Source organism: Cryptomeria japonica, chromosome 6 (assembly GCF_030272615.1).
Source record: "Cryptomeria japonica chromosome 6, Sugi_1.0, whole genome shotgun sequence".
NCBI lineage: Eukaryota > Viridiplantae > Streptophyta > Pinopsida > Cupressales > Cupressaceae > Cryptomeria > Cryptomeria japonica.
The window spans coordinates 455,455,560-455,467,900 of NC_081410.1; positions in this window are offsets into that span (position 1 = coordinate 455,455,560).

Below are 12,341 nucleotides of genomic sequence, written 5' to 3' on the forward strand. Positions count from 1 at the left end.
ACTCTAGATGTTTCTATTTGAGTAAGGAGTTCATCCAGTTGAATGTGGATGGCTGCATCGGTTGACACTGTAGCTATAGGTAGCATTTTTGTTAGCAGTGTCTTCACCTTCTGAAGTACTTTATTCTTCTTTTGAATGGCCATTTGTTTTTCTTGTTCGGCCTTTGCTTTGCATAGTTCACCGAAATCAATAAGTGCTTGCCCCTTTAATTTTGAGATATCCACATTGGGCAACACTATCAGTTTAGATAAATCAACTTTAAAACTATGCTTTTTCACCTTCTTCTCTTTACCTTTGGTCGGTTGGACCAAGACAATAGCTTGTGAGGCTTGCTGACCCTCGGTAGGTTGCTCGGTAGAGGCAACACTTTGGTCAGTACCTGTAGCTGCTATGATATCTTTGGGTGTCTCGGTATTGGGTGTCTTAGCTGCTATATTTTCAGTGCTTGACGGTGCTTGAGAGGTCTTGTCTTGAGTTGTACCTTCTCCTGCTTTAGATTGTTGACCTTCAATGCCTTGTGCTGTATCTTGAGGATCTCTGGTAGAGACAGGTTGAGTGATCGACAGATAAGGCTGAACTTGTACAAACATGGATTCACTAGATACAAGTTTAGCATATGTAGTGCCTTCTATCATCTCCTGCTCCTGTTCTTCTGCATCCATGACATCTTCATCAATTTGAATAGTGTCAGTCGGGTCTTGCTCAATAGTGTCAGGACCGTGCACAGTGACATCAGGATCTTGTTCAGTGACATCAACAATTTCAACGTGAGATTATTCACTGACATCTTTTATTTTGAAGATTTCCTGCCATTTTGCTTTTGTCTCATTTTCTACATCAATGTATAGCCCATTCATCAATTTTAAGGCTCTTTGTTTGACAAGAAATTTAGAATTGTAGGTTGTCAGATGCTCCTTAATCTCTGCTATAGACATATCAGGAAATAGATAGACTAGACTTCTTTCTCTGATTAGTTTCTCTGAGTCCATCGCATATTTCCACCTGTTATCAATATGTAAGTACAATTTACTCGGAAGTGACTTTACTAGTTCTAATGGAGCTAGCCGAAACTTTAGAAGTCTACAGATGACAGCTTCTTCAATTTGTCGCTTCTCATCATTATTCCTAGTCTCATACTTGACATATCTAAAGGAACCAAATCCACCATATTCTTTTAGATTTGCACAAAAGTTTTCAACACTATGTATATTTACCTTTTTGCTTTTGACAATTTGGAATTTGTTGGCATCCTCAGATTCTGTATCACTAGACTCTTTTGCCAAGATGAGTCTCCGAGTAGATTTCTTGTAGGTCTTGGTTCCTTTGGGAGTAGTAACACTCTTTTGTTTCTTACTCGATGATGCAGTTGATGCTCTTGTATTAGGTCTCTTTGTTGGAGGAGTCGGTAGGGCCTTTGGAATGTCCTGTTTCTTTCTTTTCAATACTTTACCCTTAGGCAGTTCGGTGCTCAATGTTATTGCTACCTCTTGAGCTTCTGATTCCTCTTTGGTGATGGCAAGAGTACCTTTGATAGGTGTGGAGGAATATTCTTCTCCGAATTTCTCAGATAATGCCTTAATCATCTTTGTAGCCTTTCTTGTAGCTTTAGGTACTACAATGCTCATTTTCACCTTTTCCTTAACTTCTTCATAAGTTCCATATCTCAGTTCAGTAGCATGCCTTGGTAGTGTAAGAAATGCATCAATTTGTTGTTGTGTGATATCATAGTCAATCTCGTAACCCATTGGTGGCAAAGATTGAGTCTTTGGTTCCATAGCATTCACATAATAGTAATCGGCATCTACCTCAAAGCATATATCATCTTTATATTTCTTTACCAGCTGGGGTGGAATCTGGTACCTATTGTGCATCTTCTCTTGAAATTTGCTGAAGTAGTCATCCATGATATCATTGAAATTATTTCCCAACTTCTTGATAAAGTCATTAATTTGATGGGTGATTGTTCGGTGTAGCTCCCAAACTACTTTACCGACTGATGGAAAGAATTTCTCAAAGTAGAAAAACATGCATACAAGAAGTGAACCAAACTTCAATGTATTTGCTGAGTTGTTCTTCTTTTCGCTTCCTTATTGTGTTCAAGTTCTCACACAAGTTTTTCAATAACACTTCACATAAGTCAACTTTCATTCCTTTTTTCACTATTTTATAGGCTAAGTCAACTGTTGCATAGGGTACACTATTTTCCCTTGCTGATTGGAAGAAATAGTAACCAATTACTCTAATTGTAAACTTAAGTTCTGCATCAGTGACATTGTTCAGTTTTAGTCCTTGATAATCAAATTCTACTCCAGTTAAACTAATTAACTCCTTCTGTGATATCATCTTCTGTGCTCGTGCATGATCATAGATAGGATAACCGGTGATCACATGAATGATTTCCTTAGTGATTTTGAATGGTTGCTCCTCTAGCCACATAAAATCATCATGAACTATGCTTAAAACAAACTTAACCCACTGGGGTTTGAACACACGGGGATAGGCAAGGGCTTCAGTTAATCCCTTGATTTTGATATGCTCATACTTACTATCCATTTTTCCATCGGTACATAGCTCATCATATGTGTCACTTATCTCAACATGACCGAGTTCTTCAACACGGCATTTGGTGAAGAATCTAACATCTTCGACTAACAAGACTTGATCCGGGATGAGTGAAAAGGAAGTTTTGTCATCCGGTTCAGAGGTGACTTTAGGAGTCAAAGTGTATTTCAGTGAGGGCTTCTCAACATTCTTGACAAGTATGGGATCTTGGATCTTGGGTGTCATTTGTAAGTTTCAGATAAAACTAGCAAACTATCCTTAGGGTTTGACGGTTTACAAACGGCAGACACTTCACACTCAGTAGATAATAGAAATTTGATAAGATCGGTAAACTAGCTTAATAGTGTGATGAGATTGATGTAAATACCTTGGATTTTCTTTGAATGAGATTTGATTGCCTTGATTCGCTCTGCTTTGCTCTCTTGAAAACTTGGTGAATGAAAATGACCGTGAAAATACCTTATCGGGCTCCGTGCGAGTTAGGTTAAAACATTAAATGCACTCGATTTACCTTTAACCGATTTACTCCTTTTTTTTGTTTTAACTGAGTAACCAAATTTCCTTTATTTACCGACTTGATAGGCTTCCTGTATTCATCGACTTGATAGGTTTCCTGTAAAGTACTTTTGATAGAGTTTCAAACTTACTAATGCATCTTAACTATGCAGATTTTGGATTGAGTACATAATAGAATAGGAACTGTTATGATTTTAACCTTTAGAGAATACAGTCTCTTCATACCTTTGCTGATTAATTTGGAATAGGTGCACCTAACTCAGTAGGTAAGGTGCTTTCTTCATTTGACACAATTTCCTTCTTTTTCCAAATCATTTTTAATTTTTCTTTTATCTCTCCAGTGTCTCCTCTAGGTTGATCTCTACAATCTCTAGCTAAATGTCCAACTTTGTGACAATGAAAACATGCCATACCAAGATTTCTCCATGATCTTCAGTTGTTCATTCCAACCTTATAAAATAGTTGGCACTTATATGTCCATATCTTCCACAACATTCACACCATATCCTTGTATTGTAATCCCATGGTACTGCTGCATATTGTCAGTAAAGATCTGTGTGAGTTCGGTAACCTCTAGCATTTGCTCGGTGTACAGACCACCTATAGTTCTTTTGCTTAAGCCAACACTTTTCGGTACTATGTCCATATCTATTGCAGTTTCTACAAAACCCTTTGAATTTTGCCTTCTGATAGTTGTTAACAGACTTTGTCCTACATTGATTAAATGTGTGACCATATTTATTGCAATTGTAACAATAATCATTTGATTTAGTGATATTCAGTTCCTTACCTTTTCTGATTTGGCATATGTTGCCAGTATGACCTTAATTTCCACAGTAGCAGCAAATAGGCTTCTTTCTTTTGATATTATTCTTGTTTCCAGCTTGCTTTGATGATTCTCCTCTCTCGGTAGTATGAATTCCTTTCTCGGTAGATTCTTTTCCTTTGTAACCGAGTCTTGCATCTTTGTTGGTTCTTCTTGTATTCAGTTTCTCATCCAACATCTTTGATGCTTCATAACTTTTCTTCAATGTTTCTTTGGATTTCTTCTCTATTTCAAGTTCATTGGTCAACCTTGATACTTCAAGTTTTAATGTTTGATTTTCATCATTCTTCATAATTACTTCATGATGTGCATAACCTAGTTGATCTATCATATTTTGTTGAATCCCAGTTAACCTGATGATTTCATCATTCTTATCAGATACTAAGACTTCAAGTTGTTGTTTCTCTCTTTGTAGATCTCTTGCTTTATCCTCTACTGTCCTCAATGCATCTAGATTTTCAGTCATCTGTGTACTGAAATGTTCATGTTCTCTTTTCATTGCTTTTAGTTGATCAACCAATGCTTTGTTCTTTTCTTTCAACACTCCAATCATTTCTTCAGTTTCTTCAGATATACTGTTCTCAAATGATGTCTCAATTTGTTCCACTAACTCTTGAGAATCCTGCAAATCATTAGATAATCTTCCTCTTACTTTCAGAGATTTTTGTATTTTCCTTTGCATGTCTGTAATCACTTGATTAGCATGATCCAACTCTTCTTGCAGATACACAATCCTTCGAGATTGTTTATAGCCTTCAATTGATAAGATCTTTCTCTTTAGGTAGTTAAACCCTTTTCCAAGATTCAAGCTCTGATACCAATTGTTAGGCCCAATATGGAAAGCTAATGTACTGAGAGGGGAGGGGTGAATCAGTACTCCAAAACTTTTCTTGAATAGTAACCTTACTATTATGCATAAACAAAATAGTGCAGTAACATAAAATAAAGTTAAAACAAATAGATAACAATCATACATGATTCACTCCGTAACACATATATTTTGGTTGCGTAGAGACTCTTGGTTAGAGAGAAAAACTGCAGTGGGGATGGCACCCAAAACTTCACTACTGCAATAATAAAGAATGCTCAGTTAGAGCTACATTTAGCTATTTCTGATAGATTACCCTGTTAGGAGTAACAAGATCTATTAGATCTACCTTGCTAAAGGATTTTACAATATTTATTCTGAATGTTGCACCTGGTTAGAGGCTTTACAATTTATAGACTTGATTAGAGTCTTTTACCCTGTTAAAGGTTTCTCTTTCAACTTCTCAATATTACAATCAAATCATTACAAATATCTACAACTTTACATCTGAAATGTTATAGCAGATTCTATGTGCTCAGAATAGATTACCTTGCTTATAGCATACCTCGGTAACCCATGTAGTAACTTGGTAAACCCTTTTGTTTACTCTGTTCTTCGACTATTTTCTAAAAACCTTCTCGGTGACCTCTGTGTCTCTATAATAGTCTTCTATTTCACACACATGTATACTTCAATAATGCTGTATAAATAGATCTTCTTAAAATGGTGATCCAATTCATTGTTTCGATCTTATAAACAAGATTCCTCGAATGAATAACTAAACAAAATATTTCATTGGTTAGATTGTCCTTGTAATCATACACAATCTTCTGGTGCAATTTCCAATGTAATAACGGTTAGATGTGCCTCGATCTTGTAGCACGTTTTCATATGCATGTCCAGGTTCAATGTATCTGGTAACATGTTTCACTCGATGTATGTCAACTTGGTGTGTCATCTTTATTGCTTAGTAGTCTCAAAAAGATACACGGTAGACAACTCGGTGTATACTGCATTCTATTACTGCTTTCCTCTGTAACCGACTAGACTATGCATACCGACTTCTCTATGTGTACTGACTGCATGATTTGGTAGTGCTAACCAACTAGAATATATAGTATGACTTTGACTATAAAAACTAATGGCTATTTGATAAGTATTAACAGTAACGAGGCATTAGGAGATGTTATTCTTTAGTTCATGATCTTTTGTATGTGATCCAAATTTGTTTGTAAGATAGTGAGTCTTCCCTAGGTTGTAGCCCTTTCTTGTTTTTGAGCATTGAGCTCTAGGAAGTATTCCTAAATACATGTACATTCCCCATTATAATATTTCATATACTTCTAGTAGAGTATCATCATATTGTGGGTAGGTTCCCACTGTGGTTTTTTCCTTGATCGTGTTTTCGACGTCAAAAATCTTGGTGTTATGTGTGTTCTTGATGTGTTTTTGATTTATGCTTCCATGCTTAATAATCAGATCTGAGATTAAGTTTAATTTGTGCAAGTTTGTGAGACAACTGATTCACCCCCCTTGTCAGTTGTTTACCTGAAATCAAAGCTATTTCATCAATTAGTATCAAAGAAGGTTCCTCCGGAGAAGCTTAACCACTTGAGGTGATTTGGGATGGCATATTACAAGAAGGACAATTTGAGATTTGATGGTACTAACTACTCTCTTTCGAAGAGTTGCATAGAATATCATCTAGCATGTATTGGTGAAGCTTACTAGACTATTACAAATATCAAGCATACTATTCTTGCAAATCGACCTTCAACTTCGGATGAGATAAAGGAAGTTGGATGCAATATTATGGCTAAGGAAGAATTATTGAGTGCCTTGATAGATTCTAAAATGACAAATGTTATGGAATTGCATATTGCTCATGAGATCTGGAAGAAGTCAGAAACCTTGTATGAAGGTGATAGCTATGTGAAGATTTCTAAGTTACAGAGCCTGAAAGGAAAGTATGAGATGTTTAGGATGGGAGAAGATGAGAACATTACTTATTTTATGCAAAAGGTGAATGAACTTGTGTGCAATATCAAATGTGTCAGTGGAAAGTTGGAAGAATCAAAGATTGTCGCTAAAGTGCTTAGATCCTTGCCTGCATCCTACAAATACAAAGTTTCTTCTATTGAGGAGATCTAGACCATGACTGATGTGACCAAAGACATATTGATTGGTAATCTATCAACCTTTGAATTGAGTGAGTTTGGTGACTCCCTTCGTAAGGTAGAATCTACATTCAAATTCATTGTTTCCATAAAGGATAAGCAAAGATATAACTTGAGAGAAATTTCTTCAAGTAGGATATCAAGATATGAGAAAGAGGTGAAGAAGAGTGAGAGCTTGAAGCATTGATTGCCAAAAAATCACCCAAAGGAGTCGGTAAGTATGAAGGAAAGTTGCCTCTTAAATGTTTCTCATGCATTAAGATAGGAAATTTTGCCTCAAGATGCTTGGAAAGAGTTCCTAAGAAAACTTGCAAGCCTAAATTTCAAAAAAGATGTTATTATGTTACTAATGAAGGTGTGACAGATGATGAATTGGATAAGGGAAATACAAGTGACAATGAATGGGTATTTATTGCTATGAAGGAAGATGATCCAACATCTACCAAAATTGCTAGGTACATGAATGTGGAAAGAGCTTTGGCTGCACAAAGTTGAAGAGAAAGATGAATGGGTGATAGATAGTGGATTCTCTCATCATACGATAGGTGATAAAAGTTTGTTAGCTTGGAAAAGTATAAAGGTGGACTTGTGAAGTTTTGAGATGATAAAGTTGGTATAATTCATGGTAGAGGTTATATTTCTCTTGATGGTAAGCAAAATACTAATGATGTCTTATATGTAGAAGGCCTAAAGCATAATCTTTTGAGTGTTGGATAGATGGTTGACAAGGCTTATGATCTTGAGTTCAAGAATGGAAAGTGTAGAATCTTGGGTAGATCCAGAATTGAGATTGCATCAGGTACAAAGATTAAAGGTAATATCTTTCACTTGAATAGCTCTGGTAAAAGATGTTTGATTTCTCAAATTGATGAAAGTTGGTTGTGGCATAGAAGGATGTGTCATGTGAATTTTGATAGCATTGTTAAGATAAGTTTACTTAGGATGTAAGATATCTTCCTAAGTTGGTGAAACCTTCTAACCCCATTTGCAAGGAATGTTAGTTAGGGAAACAAACCAAAACATCTTTTTAGTGTAAGAAATATTGATCTAATAGATTATTAGATCTTGTACATACTAATTTGTGTGGACCTTCTAGAGTTAGAAGCTTGCAAGGAGACATATATTTCATGTTGATGATTGATTATTATTCAAGGATCATGTGGGTTACTTTCTTAAGGGATAAATTTGAAGCTTTAGAGAAGTTCAAGATTTTCAAAGCTATGGTTGAGACCAAGATAGGTTTGAAGCTGAAGTGTCTAAGATCTGAGAGAGGTGGATAATTCATTTTCAATGAGTTTAATGCATACTATGAATAGCATGGTATAAGAAGATAGTTGTCTGCTCTGAGAACCACTTAGCAAAATGGAGTTGTGGAAAGGAAGAACAAAACCATTCAGGAAGCTACTAGGACAATGATGTTGCAAGGAAATGTTTTGCATGCTTATTGGAGAGAAGTTGTGAGTATTGCAGGGTACACTCTTAACCGAGTGCATATCAAAGGTGATACCAGTAAGACTCCTTATGAATTATGGTTTGGTCATGCTTCTACTGTTAAATATTTCATAATTTTTGCAAGTAAATGCTATATCAGAAGAGATGAATATTTATAGAAGTTTGATGCTAGATATTTCTTGGTTATTCTACTAAAAGAAAAGCCTATCAGTGTTATAATAAGAGATTGAGAAAGATAGTTGAGAGTGATAATTGTTGTCACAAAAGTTGAATGTGCCTGATACCACATATGCTCATCAACCTTGTACAACATGGAAACAACCTCCCAAGTGTAGGACTTGCAAAAGTGAGGTTGAATCTTCGAAGAAGACCGACTTCCTCTTCAATTTGAGTGCAAGTGTGGGACCAACCCAACACTGATAAATCCTAAACTACTAAATCTGACATGGAAAAGGGAGAAAGAGGGGATGTAGGAAAGAAGAGAAATAAGGTTTGCACCTAGATTGAAATGATGATATTCCTTGCCTATAGCTGCACAAAACATCAATGAAACTACCCCAAAATACATAGATTTATATCCTAATTAGCCACCTAGGTGCAAGTGAAGGTTGGAATTATATGAAATTAGGAGAAGAATTGAGCTCAGCTCATGATCAACATCCACAAAGGGATCAACACAAACACCTAAAACTAAGTAAAATAAACAAGGATGCATTCAAACAAAGAGGTAAAACATTACATAGGTTGTAAGAACTTAAAAAATACAAAACTAACTTTATTAATTGAAGGCAAGGCAACATGTATAGTTGCAGAAAAACAAGAATTCTGCAAGAGAAAAAAAGAGAAGATCCCTGAACAGGATTACAAAATCATCTTTATGGTTTAGGCATAACTTAGATCGAATTGAAGTTAGAAACCCTAACCCCGGTTACAAAATATCAGTGAGGAGGAAGAATGAGATCGACAAGGTGATATGATTTCGTTTAAGAAAAGATTTTAAAATATCTTCCCCAACTAGGAAAAAGAAAAATCCTTGCATAGAAGGAGGAAAATCTTTGTGCAAATGCATTTGCAGGGCATAAAATTCCTCATTCCGCATTGAAAGAGCATGGCCAACATAAAAAATCAGCCTCAAGGTCCAATCTGGAGTAATGGTAGAGATCCCTGGTAGTTGGACAAATTTGGATTGGATTTGGACTACTAACTGAGCAAAGAAAATCTTCTCAACCATCGGGTTGACAACCATCACTTGGAGAAAAGTTTAAATGTCAATGGCTCAGAGAGAATTGAATAATGACCATCTATCTAAGAGATTCGTGCAAAGATGGATGCACAAGATCTCTCCATGTAATCATCTATTAGGCCCAATGCAAGATTAAAACATGGTCATCAGATTGGGCCTTATGAAAATCTGATGGCTCCATGAGTCTATTACAAGCTAGGGTTGTTGTTGCACCAAAAGATCGACCTGTCAATGCCTGATACAACCACTAGACTTATAGAATCCATAGGAGGTTGTTAAACTATGTCGCAAATCCCCGCGAGGGACACTGGCTCACTACTAAGAATCCCCCTCCTAGAGTCACTCACCATGACCTGTGTGATTCGAACCTATGACCAAGCTCTGATACCACTTGTTACAAACTAGGGTTGTCGTTGCACCAAAAGATCAACCTATCAATGCTTGATAAAACCACTAGACTTATAGAATCCATAGGAGGCTGTTAAACCATATCGCAAATCCCCACGAGGGATGCTGGCCCACTGCCAACAGAGTCACATCGCCATCTACATGGTGGGCCCCACCAATTCCTTTCTCCATGTTGTATCGCTTGTCATGACATCACAGGAAAATAGAATATCAAAACACAAAATCTTGTTCCAAAAATCCTTTGATCTGTCACTGCGAAACAATGATGTCCTTTTTGTAACTGGGCCCTGCGGATGACATGTCATGGAGGTCCCACCTTAATTGGAGTTCGGCCAGACATCCTTTTCCCTCCTCTCACAATTGAAACTCTTATAAAAAAGACCCTTATATCACCCATCGTGACATTGAGTGAAAATAGAATAGTTGTCAAAAAGGAACAAAAGTGGAAGTGTTCCTTTTGGATGTGACACAATGATAAGCGAACTCTGCCAACCGGTAGTAGGTGAAAGGGGTTAGTCCCACCATGAAGAATGGACCCTCCAGTTGGTGATCCTTAAATGATTTGACCATTGAGAATGATCAACTTAAAAATAGGACTTGGAGCCCGAATAGATGAAAAGATCTAAACTACTCGCTACCAACATGGTGTGCATAACACACAGGTGTTATTACAATTGTCCTTATCTTGGTATGAGTTGAAACCAAAAGAAAACTCTTAAAACTCACATGGGGATGACAAGCATACCATATCCCTATCTTGATCTGCATAAGGGGGCTACTCAGAAATATCAAAGTGGAAACGTTGAAGCTTAGGTACATTGTCAAGTTGAGCAACCAGAAGATTATTTGCATGTTTATCACGTTGATGCTCAATATCTTCAAACTTGGTATGTTGTTCCCAAATAAAATATTCAAGCTCAAGCACCTCATCCCTAATGTCAAAAGAAACATATTCACATTAAATAAAGACCTCATATTCAACATTATCATGATTAGGGATAGGGGAGAACCAGCATACATCATAATCACATGTGTTGATATCTAACTCATCAACACATGTCTCAGGTTCATGAGACACTTTACACAAAGATATAAAATCCTCAAGTTGTCTCCCTGTTTCTATCTTTTCTTCCTTTAGGTGACAAACTGTAGCAACCTCAAGCTCGTGGAAAAAAAACATTTGCTATGCTATCTACTGCAGAATTATTTCTCCCTATAGCCTCCTCAACCTTAGCTTATTTCTCCATAACCTACTTCTGCAATTGATCATTCTTAGTATTGACCTACAATACCTCTAATTTTATCTCCATGAGCCTATTCAAAACAAATATCAAATCTTTTCCTCCCCATGCAGAGCAAGATTCTTTGCAAGGAAGTCATCGTGCTATTGTTCTTGGGCTTCCACTTCTTGTAGTTGAAGCTGATCTTGATAAACAAAATCCTTTTGAATGGATTCCTCCAAAGGCTCCTCTTTAATACAAGGAGTAGGCAATACCTCTTGTAGAATGAGCTCCTTGTAACGATGCAATTGTTCAAGGACCTACTCCTTAAGAGGCTTGAGAGGTATATCTTTCTTGAAGCTTGGAAACTTTCTTATAGGGGGAGTAGGGGAAGAGGCCTTTGCCTACACGATTTTGACCTCCAAGGCTACCAATTGTTTGATCTCTTCCCTCCTAGCAAAATTAATTTTCTTTTTAAGGAAGTTCTCATGTTGTTGTTAGGCTTCAAAATCTTGTTTCTATTGTGTTTGATATGCCTCCTCTTGTTGTTGCTCCCAGAGTTGTTGCTTTATTTCATCAAGCTGTCTTTTGTAATCCTACATCATGTTTATCGTTTCAGCCATAGTGGATTCTACAAGAAGGGTTGCCTCACTATTTTGAGGTTGATCAAGAGGTAGAGAAGGGGTGGTTGGTTGGTAAGCATTAGGGAAATTCCCACCTACTACTTCAGCAAATTTGTTTGGATTAAAACTAGGAGAAGTCCTAGTTTGTTCATTCTGGTAAAAAGGAGAGGGTTGATTGACATTTCCATAGAATGGGGGTGAATAGAAATTGTTAGGATTCCCATAGATACTAAGAGGGGGGGTGAATAGAATTTCTTAACTTAAAACATGTAGAGCATATTATAACAATGTACCGGTATGCAAGAAATAATGCAATAAACAGAAATGAAAGCAACCACATAAGAAACACACCATAACACAATGATTTAACGAGGAAACCTGGTGTGGAAAAAACCTCAGTGGGATTTGTGACCCACAATATTTTCTTACTAGCCAATAAGAGAATATTACTTACAATAGGGAGCCTGCACATGCAGGAAGGCCAAGTGCCTAGAGCTCACTGCTCA